We start from the raw sequence: 14,519 nt of genomic DNA, 5'->3' as shown, positions 1-14,519 counted from the left end.
CCCACCCGCCTTATGCGGGTTTTCTCTGAGGACGCCCCCTCCATTGACCGTCTCCTGAAGGAGGGTGCCCTCCTCTTCCATCAGCGGTTCAAAGTCGACCCCTCCCGTTCCCCCCCTCAATCCCTGCGCTGCCAGAGGTGTCTGCGCTACAATGCACATCCAACAGCCGAGTGCCGCGAGGCCCCCACCTGCCCGCATTGTCGGCAAGCGCACTTCCTCCGGCAGTGCCCCAACCTCCAATCCCCTCCCTCCTGTAATACCTGCAGCCTCCCCCACCCCACCTACTCCCAAAAATGTAAAGCCCGACCTCCTCCTACCACTCCTGAACTCACCGTCCCTGTCCGTCCCCTGGACAACCCCACCCCTCCTGGCAATTCCCTTCGTCCCCCCCCCACTGCTGAGGACATCATCAGGTTCCTCACCATTGTCCTCCAAAACGTCCATCCCTTTCAGCGCCCCCACACCTTACAACAGATCTCCCTCGCCGCCCGTTCCATATTCCACCTTAAAATGTACGCCACCTTTTCCAATAACCAGGCCCATTTCACCTTCTCCCGCCTTGACACCCTCGTCTAAGTCCTCCCAATGGCGCGACAGCATCGTATCCTTTTCAACAATATCCGCTCCCTTCCCGCCAACAAGAACCTCTTCCTGCACACCCTTGCTACCCACCGTGTGGATGCCTTCCTCCTTAATGAAACCTTCCTCCAACCCCACCACTCCATCCACACCTCCCCCTATCTCCTCCACCGCTCCGATAATCCCCTCCCAGTTGCGCGTGGCGGAGTTGCCATTGGCCACCACCGCCAGATCCCCGTTCGGCTCCAGCCTCTCCTTCCCGACCCCACCGAACACCTGATCCTTAGTCTCTTCTTCCCCGGCCTTACCATTACCTGTGCCACCATCTATGTCCGCCCCAACGCCCCTCTTCCTTTCGACTTCCTCTCCCACATCGACCGTACCTTCTCCTCCTATGTGATCGCCGCCGACCTCAACATCCATAGTCGCTCCGCTGCCCAGTTACGGCGGTGGCATCGGTTCCTCTCCTCCCTTCAAGGCGACCTCATCCCCATCCCCCAGCACACCCGTCCCGAATCCAACTCCACTCCCGATGTTATCCTCTCCTCCCCCAACCTCCTTGGTCGCATTACGGTGGATGTCCTGGAGCCTATTGGTAGCGACCATCTCCCTGTCCTCCTCACCGTGTCAGACGGCCGTCGCCCCCGCCCCGACCCTCGTCATGACCCTCCCCCTAAGTACATCCATGACTATTCCCGTGCCAACTGGAATGCCTACCGGGATACCCTCTCCACTCAGGTCGATAGCCGCCCTCTCGCCTACCGCCGTCCCGATGATGTCACCCATGCCGCCTCCTTTCTCCAGCAGACCTTGTCTGAGGCCGTGGAGGCCCACGTCCCTACTGTTGCCGTCCACCCCCACCGTCCTACCTTACCACCACAGGCCGTCCTCCTCCTCCGTGAATCCCGTCGTCTCTACCGTGCCTTCCTCCGCACGCGTGACCCGGACACCCTACGACGCCACCGGCAACTACAGCGACACATTCGAAATTTGCTCGCGGCCAAGAAACGCCGGGACTGGCGACAGACATGCACCCGTTTAAATGCTACCCTCCCTATAAACTCGTCCAAGTTCTGGACCGCCTTCCGTCGCCTTACCGGAACTAAACCCTCCCCCTACTATCCTCTTCTACACGATGATCACCCCTTCCCTGACGCCCTTAGTAAGGCCAATCACTTTGCCTCCTACCTGTCCGATGTGTTTTCCATCCCTGATGATCCCCAGTTCGATTACTCCCTCTTCCCAGATATCCGCGATCGAACTGACACCTCTGTCCCTCCCCTCGCTCCTGGTTTCCAGTACTTGGACAACATTCCACACACGGACCTTAATGCCCCCATCACCACACAGGATCTCATCGATACACTCCGCACCAAACGCAACACCGCTCCTGGTCACGATCGTGTTACCTACCGTCACCTTCGTGAAGCTCCTGTCTCTTTTCTCTCCACCCTGGCCAGGCTCTACAATGTAGTCCTGTCCACCGGTTACTACCCCGACCTGTGGAAAACCTCCCGTATCCTCATGTTCCTCAAACCTGGCAAACCGCCGTCCGCCGTCTCCTCCTACCGTCCCATCAGCCTTACCTCGGTCTTCAGCAAGGTCCTGGAATCTCTCCTCACCCGCCGCATCCACCAGCATCTCCGCCAGCACCGCCTCCTCCCCGTTACCCAGTGTGGCTTTCGGCCGTCCTTCTCTTCCGACGATCTTCTCCTTCACCTCACTCATCTCCTTTCCGAACAGCTCAATTCCCGTCGCTCCGCAATCTTCCTCTCTCTTGACCTCGAACGCGCATATGACCGCGTATGGCATTCCGGTCTCCTCTTCAAGCTCCAAACCTTCGCCCTTCCCATTAACTACGTTCGTCTGATCGGTTCCTTTCTCTCCCGCCGTCCTTCCTATGTCACCATCCATAACACCGATTCCTACACCTTTTTCCCCTCCGCCGGTGTGCCCCAAGGCTCCGTCCTATCCCCCCTTCTGTACTTGTTGTACACGGCGGACATGCCGCCGCCGTCACCCCCTGTCCACCTTCTCCAGTTTGCCGATGACACCGCCTTCCTTGCCCTTGCCCCCACCCTGCGACGCTCCCAACGCCTTCTCCAATCCCATCTTGACCGGTTCACCGCTTGGTGCAACCAGTGGTTGCTCAAGGTCAATCCTTCCAAAACCCAGGCGATCATTGTAGGCAACACCACTCCCTCCTTCCGCCTCCTTGATTTCTATCTCACCGTTTATGGCCGTCCCATCGCTCTCACCCCCACCCTTAAGTACCTTGGCGTCACCCTCGACCGTCGCCTCTCCTGGACTCCCCATCTCCAGACAATCCAAGCCAAGGCACGTTCCCGACTCCGTCTCCTCAAGCTCCTTTCCGGCCGAACGTGGGGTTTGGACCCCTCCACCATCCTCCACACCTATAAGTCCCTCATCCGCCCTATCCTCTGTTACGCCCATCCAGCCTGGCTCTCCGCCCCCCCTTCCTTTTATAAATCCCTCCAAATCCTTGAACGCCATGCTCTCCGCCTTGCCTATCGCATCCGTCTCCCTTCCCCCACGCGGATCCTGTATGACCTTATCCCCTTCCCCCACCTCCTCCTCTTCCTCGAAAGGCTACGAATCCTCTACACCTCCCGTAAACTCGATCCTCCTCACCCGCTCGTCTCCCCGATCCTCTCCCACCCCCGCCCGCTGCCGCGCCTGTACTCCCATGTCCCACCCGGTCTCCATCTCTCCACCCTCCTTACCCTCTCCCAAGGTGGTTTCCGCCAGCTCCCTCTCCCTGATGATGTCCTCGTCCCCTCCATCTACCCCTCCTATCAACTTTGACCCTGCCCCCCCTCCCTCCTGGTGTCCTTTCCCTGCGGCACCCTCCCTCCTTTCTCTTCCCTTCCCTTCTCTCTCCTTTTCCCCCATCCCCTCCCTCCACCCCTCTTCTTCCGGGCTTCCCCTCCCCCTTCCTCTCTCCCCCCTCTTTCCCCAGCCCGTGGCGTCCCTGCTCTCCCCTCTCGTTTTCCCTCTCCCCCTCCTCCTCCTTCTCCTCCTCCTCCTCCTCCTCCTCTCTTGGCAGGTCCCCGGACTCGCACACGCATCGTGAACTTTCGCGCGCCGGAGATCATCGCCCTCGGATTAGTGTCTGTGCCGTCGTGTCTGTGCCTCAGTGTTTTTCGCCGTCCACGCTCCTTCGTTCACGTGTGTCATCTACCTCGTCAGTGTTTGTGCCCAGTGCCGACGGTTTTTCTTGTTTGTTTCGTCACGTGTGAACGGCTTCATGTTTTTTAACTATTGTATCTCCTGTTTTTTAACCGCCATTCTGTTACTTGTCTGTCTCCCTTTCTTTTTTCTTGTACTGCTTATGGCTGAAGAGCGGAGTACACTGTTCCGCTGCCAGCCCACCTTGTATGGGGTGTCCAAATTACAATAAAGAAAAAAAAAAAAAAAACAGACATCGGCATTCGAGGGTTGGATCCCCTCTCTTCTTCATCGAAGAGTTTCACTGCCTGGGCTACTCTCAGGGTGCGCCTTCGACGTGGAAGATCCCTGCCGTGTCGTCTGTTTGCCGCCGCCGCCGCCGCTGCCGCTTGGTCGCCGCCTTCCGGTCCTTGCAGCCGCCGCCGCCGTCGCCGCCTGCCGGGGCTCGCCGCCCCCGCCTGGTCGCCGCCTGCCGGGGCTCGCCGCCCCCGCCTGGTCGCCGCCTGCCGGTGCTCGCCGCCGCCGCCGCCGCCGCCGCCGCCGCCGCCGCCGCCGCCTGCCGGTGCTCGCCGCCACCGCCGCCGCCGCCGCCGCCGCCGCCGCCGCCGCCGCCGCCGCCGTCCGGTGCCCGCCGCCGCAGCCGCCATCCGGTGCCGCCTGGTCGCCACCACCATCGCCGCCGTCCTGACCCTTTTCTACGGCCGTCTTCGTCTTCATCCGTCTTCGTCTTTGTCTGTCCCCAGTTTCTGTCCTCTCCTGTTCGTTCTTGTTTCTCTCTCCCGTCATGTCCGCCCCCACCACCACTGTCACTACTACCACCACCGCCATTGTCTATACCTCCCCTTCCGCCGCCTCCACCACTATAACTTGGTGTGCCCAGTCCCACCTCCCTCCTTCCATTCCACCTCTCCTCACTGTCCCTTCACCCTCTATCTTTGTCGCCCCCTCTCCCGCTTCTTCCTCCCGCTCCTCTCGTTCTGATCCCTTCCCCCCACTCCCCCAGCCTGTCACTGCAGCTCCAGCTCGGGTGGTGGCCCGTCGGGCCACTGCCCACGCCCAGCTCTCCCCGTCACCTTCGCCATCACCGCCGCCACTGCCGCCGTCATCGTCATCGTCGCCTTCACCGTCACCGTCACCATCTCCGGCGCCGACTCCGGCCCCGGGACCTGCCCCTCCCCGCCACATTCCCGTTGTTCCCATCCCCCACACCTCCTCCACCGCTGTCAAGCGCCCCGGTGGCACCCCTGCTTCCTCTGCTTCCAAAAAGGCTGCACCTCGTCCTCCTTCCCCCACCCATGATGCCATGGAAGTCTCCCCGCCTGTCCCTGCCCCCTCATCCTCCTCCTCTCCCCCTTCCTCCTACCGCTACCTCCTCTCCCTTCCTGATCCCTCTCTCCTTGAAGCCCGGAACCTCACCCTCTTCCTTCGCCAGCATTGTCCTGGTGCCCCCATCTCCCTCCTCACTCCTCGCCGAGATTCTGTTCTCATCTCCTCCCCCAGCCCAACCCTCCATACTGACATCCTCTCCCGTCTCCCCATCACCCGTTTTGGTCCCAACGCCTCCCTTACCCCTGCTCCTTCTCCATCTCCTACCCGCCAACCCCAACCCCCGCGTCGCCCGCCGACCCTCACCGCCGTGATCACGCGGCTCAGTCCGTCGATCACGGAGGAGGAGGTGTTGGCGGAGCTCCAGGCCCATCCCACGCTGGAGGTGCGGGCGGTCCGCCGCATTTTCAACTCGGCCGGCCCCACCCGCCTTATGCGGGTTTTCTCTGAGGACGCCCCCTCCATTGACCGTCTCCTGAAGGAGGGTGCCCTCCTCTTCCACCAGCGGTACAAGGTCGACCCTTCCCGTTCCCCTCCTCAATCCCTGCGCTGCCAGAGGTGTCTGCGCTATAATGCGCACCCCACAGCTGAGTGCCGCGAGGCCCCCACCTGCCCGCACTGTCGGCAGGCGCACTTCCTCCGGCAGTGCCCTAACCTCCAATCCCCTCCCTCCTGTAATACCTGCAATCTCCCTCATCCCACCTACTCCCAAAAGTGTAAAGCCCGACCCCCTCCAACCACTCCTGAACTCACCGTACCTGTCCGTCCTCTGGACGCCACCACCCCTCCTGGCAATTCCCTTCGTCCCCCACCCACCGCTGAGGACATCATCAGGTTCCTCACCATCGTCCTCCAGAATGTTCATCCCTTTCAGCGCCCTCACACCCTCCAGCAGATCTCCCTTGCTGCCCATTCCATCTTCCAACTCAAGATGTACGCCACCTACTCCAACAACCAGGCCCATTTCACCTTCTCCCGTCTTGACACCCTCGTTTAAATCCCAGTCATGGCGCGACAGCAACGTATCCTTTTCAACAACATACGCTCCCTTCCCGCCAACAAAAACCTGTTCCTGCACACCCTTGCCACCCACCGCGTGGATGCCTTCCTCCTCAATGAAACCTTCCTGCAACCCCAACACACAGTCCACACTTCGCCCTACCTCCTCCACCGCTCCGATAATCCCCTCCCGATTGCGCGTGGCAGAGTTGCCATTGGTCACCACCGCCAGATCCCCGTTCGGCTCCAACCTCTCCTTCCCGACCCCACCGAACACCTGATCCTTAGTCTCTTCTTCCCCGGCCTTACCGTTACCTGCGCCACCATCTATGTCCGCCCCAACGCTCCTATTCCCTTCGGCCGGCCGAAGTGGCCGTGCGGTTAAAGGCGCTGCAGTCTGGAATCGCAAGACCGCTACGGTCGCAGGTTCGAATCCTGCCTCGGGCATGGATGTTTGTGATGTCCTTAGGTTAGTTAGGTTTAACTAGTTCTAAGTTCTAGGGGACTAATGACCTCAGCAGTTGAGTCCCATAGTGCTCAGAGCCATTTGAACCATCCTATTCCCTTCGACTTCCTCTCCCACGTCGATCGTACCTTTTCCTCCTACGTGATCGCCGCCGACCTCAACATCCATAGTCGTTCCGCTGCCCAGTTACGGCGATGGCATCGGTTCCTCTCCACCCTTCAAGGTGACCTCTTCCCCATCCCCCGGCATACCCGTCCTGAATCCAACTCCACTCCTGATGTTATCCTCTCCTCCCCCAACCTCCTTGGCCGTATCACGGTGGATGTCCTGGAGCCTATTGGTAGCGACCATCTCCCTGTCCTCCTCACCGTTTCAGACGGTCGTCGCCCTCGCCCCGACCCTCGTACTGACCCTCCCCCTAAGTATGTCCACGACTATTCCCGAGCCGACTGGAATGCCTACCGGGATACCCTTTCCACCCAGGTCGATAGCCACCCTCTCACCTACCACCACCCTGACGATGTCACCCATGCCGCCTCCTTTCTCCAGCGGACCTTGTCTGAGGCCGTGGAGGCCCACGTTCCTACTGTCGCCATCCACCCCCACCGTCCTCCCTTACCCCCACAGGCCGTTCTCCTCCTCCGTGAATCCCGTCGTCTCTACCGTGCCTTCCTCTGCACGCGTGACCCGGACACACTACGACGCCACCGGCAACTCCAGCGACACGTTCGTAATTTGCTCGCGGCTAAGAAACGCCGGGACTGGCGACAGACATGCACCCGTTTAAATGCAACCCTACCAATCAACTCGTCCAAGTTCTGGTCGGCCTTCCGTCGCCTTACCGGAACTAAACCCTCCCCCTATTATCCTCTTCTCCATGATGATCACCCTTTCCCTGACTCAATTAGTAAGGCCAATCACTTTGCCTCCTACCTCTCCGATGTATTTTCCGTCCCCGATGATCCACAGTTCGATTACTCCCTCTTCCCAGATATCCGCGATCGAACTGACACCTCTTCCCCTCCCCTCGCTCCTGGCTTCCAGTACTTGGACAACATTACACACACGGAACTCAATGCCCCTATCACTCCACAGGATCTCATTGATACACTCCGCACAAAACGCAACACCGCTCCTGGTCACGATCGTGCCACCTACCGTCACCTTCGTGAAGCTCCTGTCTCTTTCCTCTCCACCCTGGCCAGGCTCTACAATGTAGTCCTGTCCACCGGTTACTACCCCGACCTGTGGAAAACCTCCCGTATCCTCATGTTCCTGAAACCTGGCAAACCGCCGTCCGCCGTCTCCTCCTACCGTCCCATCAGCCTTACCTCGGTCTTCAGCAAGGTCCTCGAATCTATCCTCACCCGCCGCATCCACCAGCATCTCCGCCAGCACCGCCTCCTTCCCGTCACCCAGTGTGGCTTTCGGCCATCCTTCTCTTCCGACGATCTTCTCCTTCACCTCACTCATCTCCTTTCCGAACAGCTTAATTCCCGTCGCTCCGCCATCTTCCTCTCACTTGACCTCGAACGCGCTTATGACCGCGTCTGGCATTCCGGTCTCCTCTTCAAGCTCCAAACCTTTGCCCTTCCCATTAACTACGTCCGTCTGATCGGTTCCTTTCTCTCCCGCCGTCCTTCCTATGTCACCATCTATAACACCGATTCCTACACCTTTTTCCCCTCCGCCGGTGTGCCCCAAGGCTCCGTCCTCTCCCCCCTTCTGTACCTTTTGTACACGGCGGACATGCCGCCGCCGTCGCCCCCCGTACACCTCCTCCAGTTTGCCGATGACACCGCCTTCCTCGCCCTTGCCCCCATCCTGCAACGCTCCCAACGCCTTCTCCAATCCCATCTTGACCGGTTCACCGCTTGGTGCAACCAGTGGTTGCTCAAGGTCAATCCCTCCAAAACCCAGGCGATCATTGTAGGCAAAACCACCCCTTCCTTCCGCCTCCTTGATTTCTATCTCACCGTCTATGGCCGTCCTATCGCCCTCACTCCCACCCTTAAGTACCTTGGCGTCACCCTCGACCGTCGCCTCTCCTGGACTCCCCATCTCCAGACAATCCAAGCCAAGGCACGTTCCCGACTCTGTCTCCTCAAGCTCCTTTCCGGCCGCACGTGGGGTCTGGACCCCTCCACAATCCTCCACACCTATAAATCCCTCATCCGCCCTATCCTTTGTTACGCCCATCCAGCCTGGATCTCCGCCCCCCCTACCTTCTATAAATCCCTCCAAATCCTTGAACGCCATGCTCTCCGCCTTGCCTATCGCATCCGTCTCCCCTCCCCCACGCGGATCCTGTATGATCTCATCCCCTTCCCCCACCTCCTCCTTTTCCTTGAAAGGATACATATCCTGTACACCTCACGTAAACTTGATCCTCCTCACCCGCTCGTTTCCCCGCTCCTCTCCCACCCCCGCCCGCTGCCGCGCCTGTATTCGCACGTCCCACCCGGTCTCCATCTCTCCACCCTCCATACCCTCTCCCATGGTGGCTTCCGCCAGCTCCCTCTCCCTGACGATGTCCTTGTCCCCTCCATCTACCCCTCCTATCAACTTTGACCCTGCCCCACCCCCCACTTCCCGTGTCCTTTCCTTTCGGCACCCTCCCTCCCTTCTCTTCTCTTCCCTTCTTTTTCCATCTCCCTGTCCCCTCCCTTCCCCCTCTTCCCCCGGGCTTCCTCTCCCCCTTCCTCCCTCCCCCCTATCTCCCCTGCCCGTGGCATCTCTGCTCTCCCCTCTCGCTCTCCCACTCCCCTTCCTCCTCCTCCTCTCTTGGCAGGTCCCCGGACTCGCACACGTATAGTGAACATTCGCGCGCCGGAGATCGTCGCCTTTTGTGCTTCGTGTGTATGACGTCATATAGTGTTTTTGGTGTCCGCCGTCCCACTCCTATGTTCACTTGTGCCGTCGGACTCACCAGTGTTTTGTGCGCCGTGCCAACGTGTTTTCAGTGTTGTTATCATCACATGTGAACGACTCCGTGTTTTTTTATGTCTCTGTGACCTCTCTCTTTTGCCCGTCACTTTGTTCATTGTCATTCACCATGTTTTATACTCCTGTAAAACGCTATGGCTGAAGAGCGGCGTAGTGTGCCGCTGCCAGCCTACCTGAATTGTACAGGTTTTAAAATAACAATAAAGTAAAAAAAAAAAAAAACAGACATCGGCAATTCATAGACCGCCAGCAGACTTAGATAGTTGCCGCACCGGCAGCGCGGCTCGGATCTTCTCGCTGATCTCTGGATTAGGCTCGGTATATCGGAGAAGTCTCTGGCGGAGACTAGTAGGAAGTTATTTGAGTTGTTTTCTATATTATTTTTGTATGTAGTTGTGGTTCGAAGACGGATCACTGTTTTGTGTTGATGTTATACTTGGAGAATTTGTTTTGGTTAATTGAACAGTCCAATAAATTGTTTTCGGACTTTGATCGTTAGTTTCTTCTGCTTACCCAGACATATCAGGTTGCCTTTCTACCTGTCACAGAGAACTGCAGTTCCAATCATTTGCATACCCACCAATGGTGTGCACGTGTACAAGTTACACTATCATTCGACGGTATGTTCGGGGTGGTTCATTATTTTTTGTCGGACTGTGTACTGTGAGGCAGTGTGTATTGCAGGGAGTGTCGGTGATGGCACGGCTGTCGCCGCGGCGCGGGCTGGTCCTGCTGGCGGCGGCCTCCCTGGCCGTGCTGGTGTGTCTGCAGCAGAGGGAGCTGCCCTGGAGGCCCGCCGACGCCCCCGACGCCGCCCACGCGCCGCCGCCGCGGCAGGTCAGTGCCACACAACTAACTGCAAAATACACAATCTAAGTTGCACCTTTTATCTCTCTCTCTCTCTCTCTCTCTCTCTCTCTCTCTCTCTCTCTCTCTTGTGTGTGTGTGTGTGTGTGTGTGTGTGTGTGTGTGTGTGTGTGTGTGTCTGGGTTGACATGTGGGTTGGTGGGTGGGTGTGGATGGGGCGTGGTCTGTCAGCGCATACAAGTTGCCGCCCTTCAGTCATATGAGAGTAAAAAGTTTAGAACATATTATAAAATTGGACACGGCGGGGTTGGCAAAATTTATGTTTGACATGGCTTCAGTTGCATAAATTAAAATATAAAAGGCGGGCCGACTTGGAGCAGGAGAGGCACCACAGGACATTTTCATTTCCACTGTCTATACTTTTACAAACAAATTCATAAAACTTTGTCAGCATGACCAGGAAGGATTCAGAATTCACACTCACAGCAGTTGAAGTTCGAAAACATAACGAAGTAATTTTTTTACATGTGAAATTTCATCATTCTTTTTCACTTACTAATGGCAGCATTTGTTGCTGTAGGTACACTTTTTTTCATAAGCATGAGAGTTGGTTCGATGAATTTTGCACAGCATACAAACCATACTTAAAAGTGTACGAAACTCTAGAATTTTACAAATATTAAAAACTGTGGTAAAAATTGAGGTAATTAACTATAAAATTTGTGTTTTTCTAAACATGAAGATTAAAATACAACAGATCATTCGTTTTTTCATAAATTAAATAAATTCTAGCGTTTCATACACCTGTAAGTATATGTATGCTGTGCAAAATTCAGCAAACAATCTTTCTAACTTATGAAGAAAAGTGTACCTATAGCAACAAATGCAGCCATTGGTAAATGAAAAATGAAACTTCACACGTAAAAAAAAATTATTTTGTTATGTTTTCGAACTTCCATTGCAATGAGTGTGAATCCTGAATTTTTTCCTAGTGATGCTGGCAAAGTTTTATGAATTTATTTGTAAAAGTATAGACACTGAAAAACAAAATGTACTGAGATGCCTCTCCTGCTCCAGGTCGGCCCGTTTGACGTCCTACCGCAGTTAAGTAAAAGATTGACACAGATGAAATTGCAAATGAATGTAACACAACAGACAAAACGCAGAAGGATAGTTGAGTAAGTTAAAAAGAAATCTAAAAAACTGATTAAGATAGAGACATACGTGAGTGAAGTGATGAGTGGGCTGAGACAGCCAGGAAGAGGGGCATTGTGGGGATATAGCAGTTGAGATGGGCGTTACAAGGTGTTTGTGCGGGCAGGTGTTTGGAGGAGGAATACAGGAGAGTGAAGACGGATGCCGTTCTGGACCGAGCTTTAGTATATGGATGCAAAGGAGTAGAGAGGAAGGGAGCCCTGACGGAGGAAGGTGGGGGAGTTCTGTTGAGATCTGGTAGGACGGGTATATACCAGGACGGATTTCATGGTCGGGTACGGGAAGGCGGTTACAGTTTCGTTGGGAGGGGATGTGGAGCGTGTGGAGTGTAGCGTTGGGGGAATTTGGCGGCAGAGTCGTGAAGCTTTCCGTCATCACGATGAATCAGTTTCGTATGGAGTAAGTTCGACTATAATATCGAATGGATGAAAAGTCTTCTGTGCCCGGTTAAAGTGATTTATTTACGTAGGAAATACACTGCGGCGGAAAAAAATTGGTACACCAGGAAAGATTACGTCGATTTTGATCCGATGACGGCATCTACCTGGGAGGTAGATGTACTGATACCGGTTTCAACGTCTTCACCAACAGCGTAGTGCCATAGCTACCAGAGCACTATCTGGATTTACCGTTTAATAGGGAATGTTCACAGCCAGAAGGCTCAGTGTTGCGAAAACGTGTGAAACACGCAGGCAATCGTGTCACAAAGATGCACTCATTCCTGTAGCGAAATGAGCGAGTTTGAAAGTGGTCAAATTGTGGCTTCTGATTGGCGGAATGGTCCTTTCGGAGAACTACCACACAAGTTGGACGTGCTGCTCCAGTTGCGCAATGATGCTGGTGTCAGTGGTCTTGTGAACATTCTCACACCCACAGATGAGGTCCTGGATGGCCAAGCAGCCCAGACGCTCGCCATGATCGTCGTATACTGGTAGACGGTACACCTACCACAGCACAGATAAGAGGGCTTGTGAGCTCATACTTGTCAACATGAACTGTTACGAAATGGCTATTAGTAGTGGGACTACCAGCACGCACACGTCTAGCCCATCTTCAACACACGCCGCTGCATCGACGTACACGGCTCGACTGGTGACGTCAGAGAGTCATTTGGAAGATGGAATGACGTGCTGCAGCCTTCAGTGATGAAAGCAGATTCCGCCTGCACACAAGTTATGGTCGTTTGCATCTACAACGTAGATCTGGTGAGTGCTGTATTGTAGAGCGCATTCGTCCATGACACACTGGTACCACCTCATGTTTTATGGTTTAGGTAGCGATAATCTACAACTCTCGTTCATCTTTGGTGTTTCTGGAGTGGACCCTAAACAGAGCTCGATACGTGCAGAATGTTGTTAGACCCATACTTTTGCCTTTCTTGCAATAGGAACGTGATGTGTTGTTCCATCACGATAACGCTTGCCCACACACTGCGCGTGAAGCTCGTCTTACTCTGCAAGACGCGCAGCAACTTCTCTGGCCAGCCCGATCTCTGTACTTATCTCCATTCGAGCATGTGTGGGATACGAGGGGGCGAGAAGTGACTCGTGCGACTCGCCAACCAACAACTCCTACAGAACTACGCAGGCCTGGCATAACGTATCCCAGGACAGTATTCGCCATATGTACGAACGACTAGCTGCCAGAGTCAGCATCTGCATTGCCGCCCGTGGAGGCTGCACCACATACTAATATAAGTGTTTCAGCATAGGTCGATATCTAGCACCTCAGTGGGGTTGTTGTTTTGGGGGAGGAGACTAAACAGCGAGGTCATCGGTCTCGGGAAGGATGGAGAAGGAAGTAGGCCGTGCCCTTTTCAAAGGAACCGTCCCGGCACTTGCCTGAAGCGCTTCAGGGAAATCACGGAAAACCTAACTTAGTATGGCCGGACGCGGGATTTGACCGTCGTCCTCCCGAATGCGAGTACAGTGTGCTAACCACTGCGCCACTTCGCTCTGTCCTAGCACCTCAGTAGCAATTGTGATATTGATCTATAAATGTCATTACTTCCTGAACACCGTATGCACTGTTGCAACAGCAGATATTGAGTGAACTGGAAATCTTTCGCAGGTTTTTTTTTTTGACAGTGTGAATTAAATGGTTCAAATGGCTCTGAGCAATATGGGACTTAACAGCTGTGGTCATCAGTCCCCTAGAACTTAGAACTACTTAAACCTAACTAACCTAAGGACATCACACACATCCATGTCCGAGGCAGGAGTGTGAATTAAAAGGAGCGAATTTTGCAACATTGTGGAAAAAGAATGGTATCCGAGACTTTCAATAGAACTAATAAATAGTTTGTATTAGCACTCAGAAATTACAATAAAAACTCCACTCTTGTCCGATGACAAACCAATTATTCAGAAAACATAAAATGATCTCCTTTTTTCAATGCATCGCCTAAATCAAATATGTGAGGAATGTCATCTAAAAATTTCGGTAAAAAATCTAAAGTAATTACCTTCCAAGAAAAAGTTCTAGTCGCTCCGTAATATTACTGCATGAACAGTCAGTAAAACAGGTCTTACATTTTCACTTGTAAAGCTGTGATATTAGCTATTAATATGAAATCTATGTCAATAATAAATTAACTAAATTTCAAATTATATGTGGTACATTACACACAACACTGGTTGACAAGACAAGGAAGGATAAAAAGTTAAAATTTTACAAAGTAATTGCTACCCAATATATGGAATAGAATTTTTAACTAACTAAGAGAAGCAAAAGAAAAATACAGTCGGCTGCAATAAATGTTCTAGAGAAAGTTAAAGGCTTTAACCTCACAGGTGAGGTACAAAACAATATTGTAATAGAACTTAATATTTACTGTATAAGTGAAAAAATAGAGGAAGGATGCATAAAAACGGAAACAACATATCAACAGAATGTGGGGAGACAACTCAGCGAAGCCAGTAATCAGTTATCGGCCAGTAAGAAAAAGGGATGTATGATGTTCGAAGAACAGTTGGCTTCAGCAAAACCAGAA

The 14,519-nt window shown here is 54.2% G+C and overlaps 1 long non-coding RNA gene across 1 annotated transcript in view; it reads left to right on the top strand.

Moving 5' to 3' along the window:
* The window catches only part of LOC126471451 (uncharacterized), a 264,302-nt gene extending 253,947 nt beyond the window's left edge, over nt 1–10,355 (top strand). The window contains exon 3 of the long non-coding RNA XR_007586309.1: nt 10,190–10,355. This is a non-coding gene — a long non-coding RNA (uncharacterized LOC126471451). The remainder of the gene's footprint in view (nt 1–10,189) is intronic.
* Nucleotides 10,356–14,519: the final 4,164 nt, after the last annotated feature.

The sequence above is a fragment of the Schistocerca serialis genome, chromosome 3 (assembly GCF_023864345.2).
Source record: "Schistocerca serialis cubense isolate TAMUIC-IGC-003099 chromosome 3, iqSchSeri2.2, whole genome shotgun sequence".
NCBI classification, from domain to species: Eukaryota; Metazoa; Arthropoda; class Insecta; order Orthoptera; family Acrididae; genus Schistocerca; species Schistocerca serialis.
Note: the sequence above shows the minus strand (reverse complement) of the source record. Positions and strands in the feature narration are given on the sequence as shown.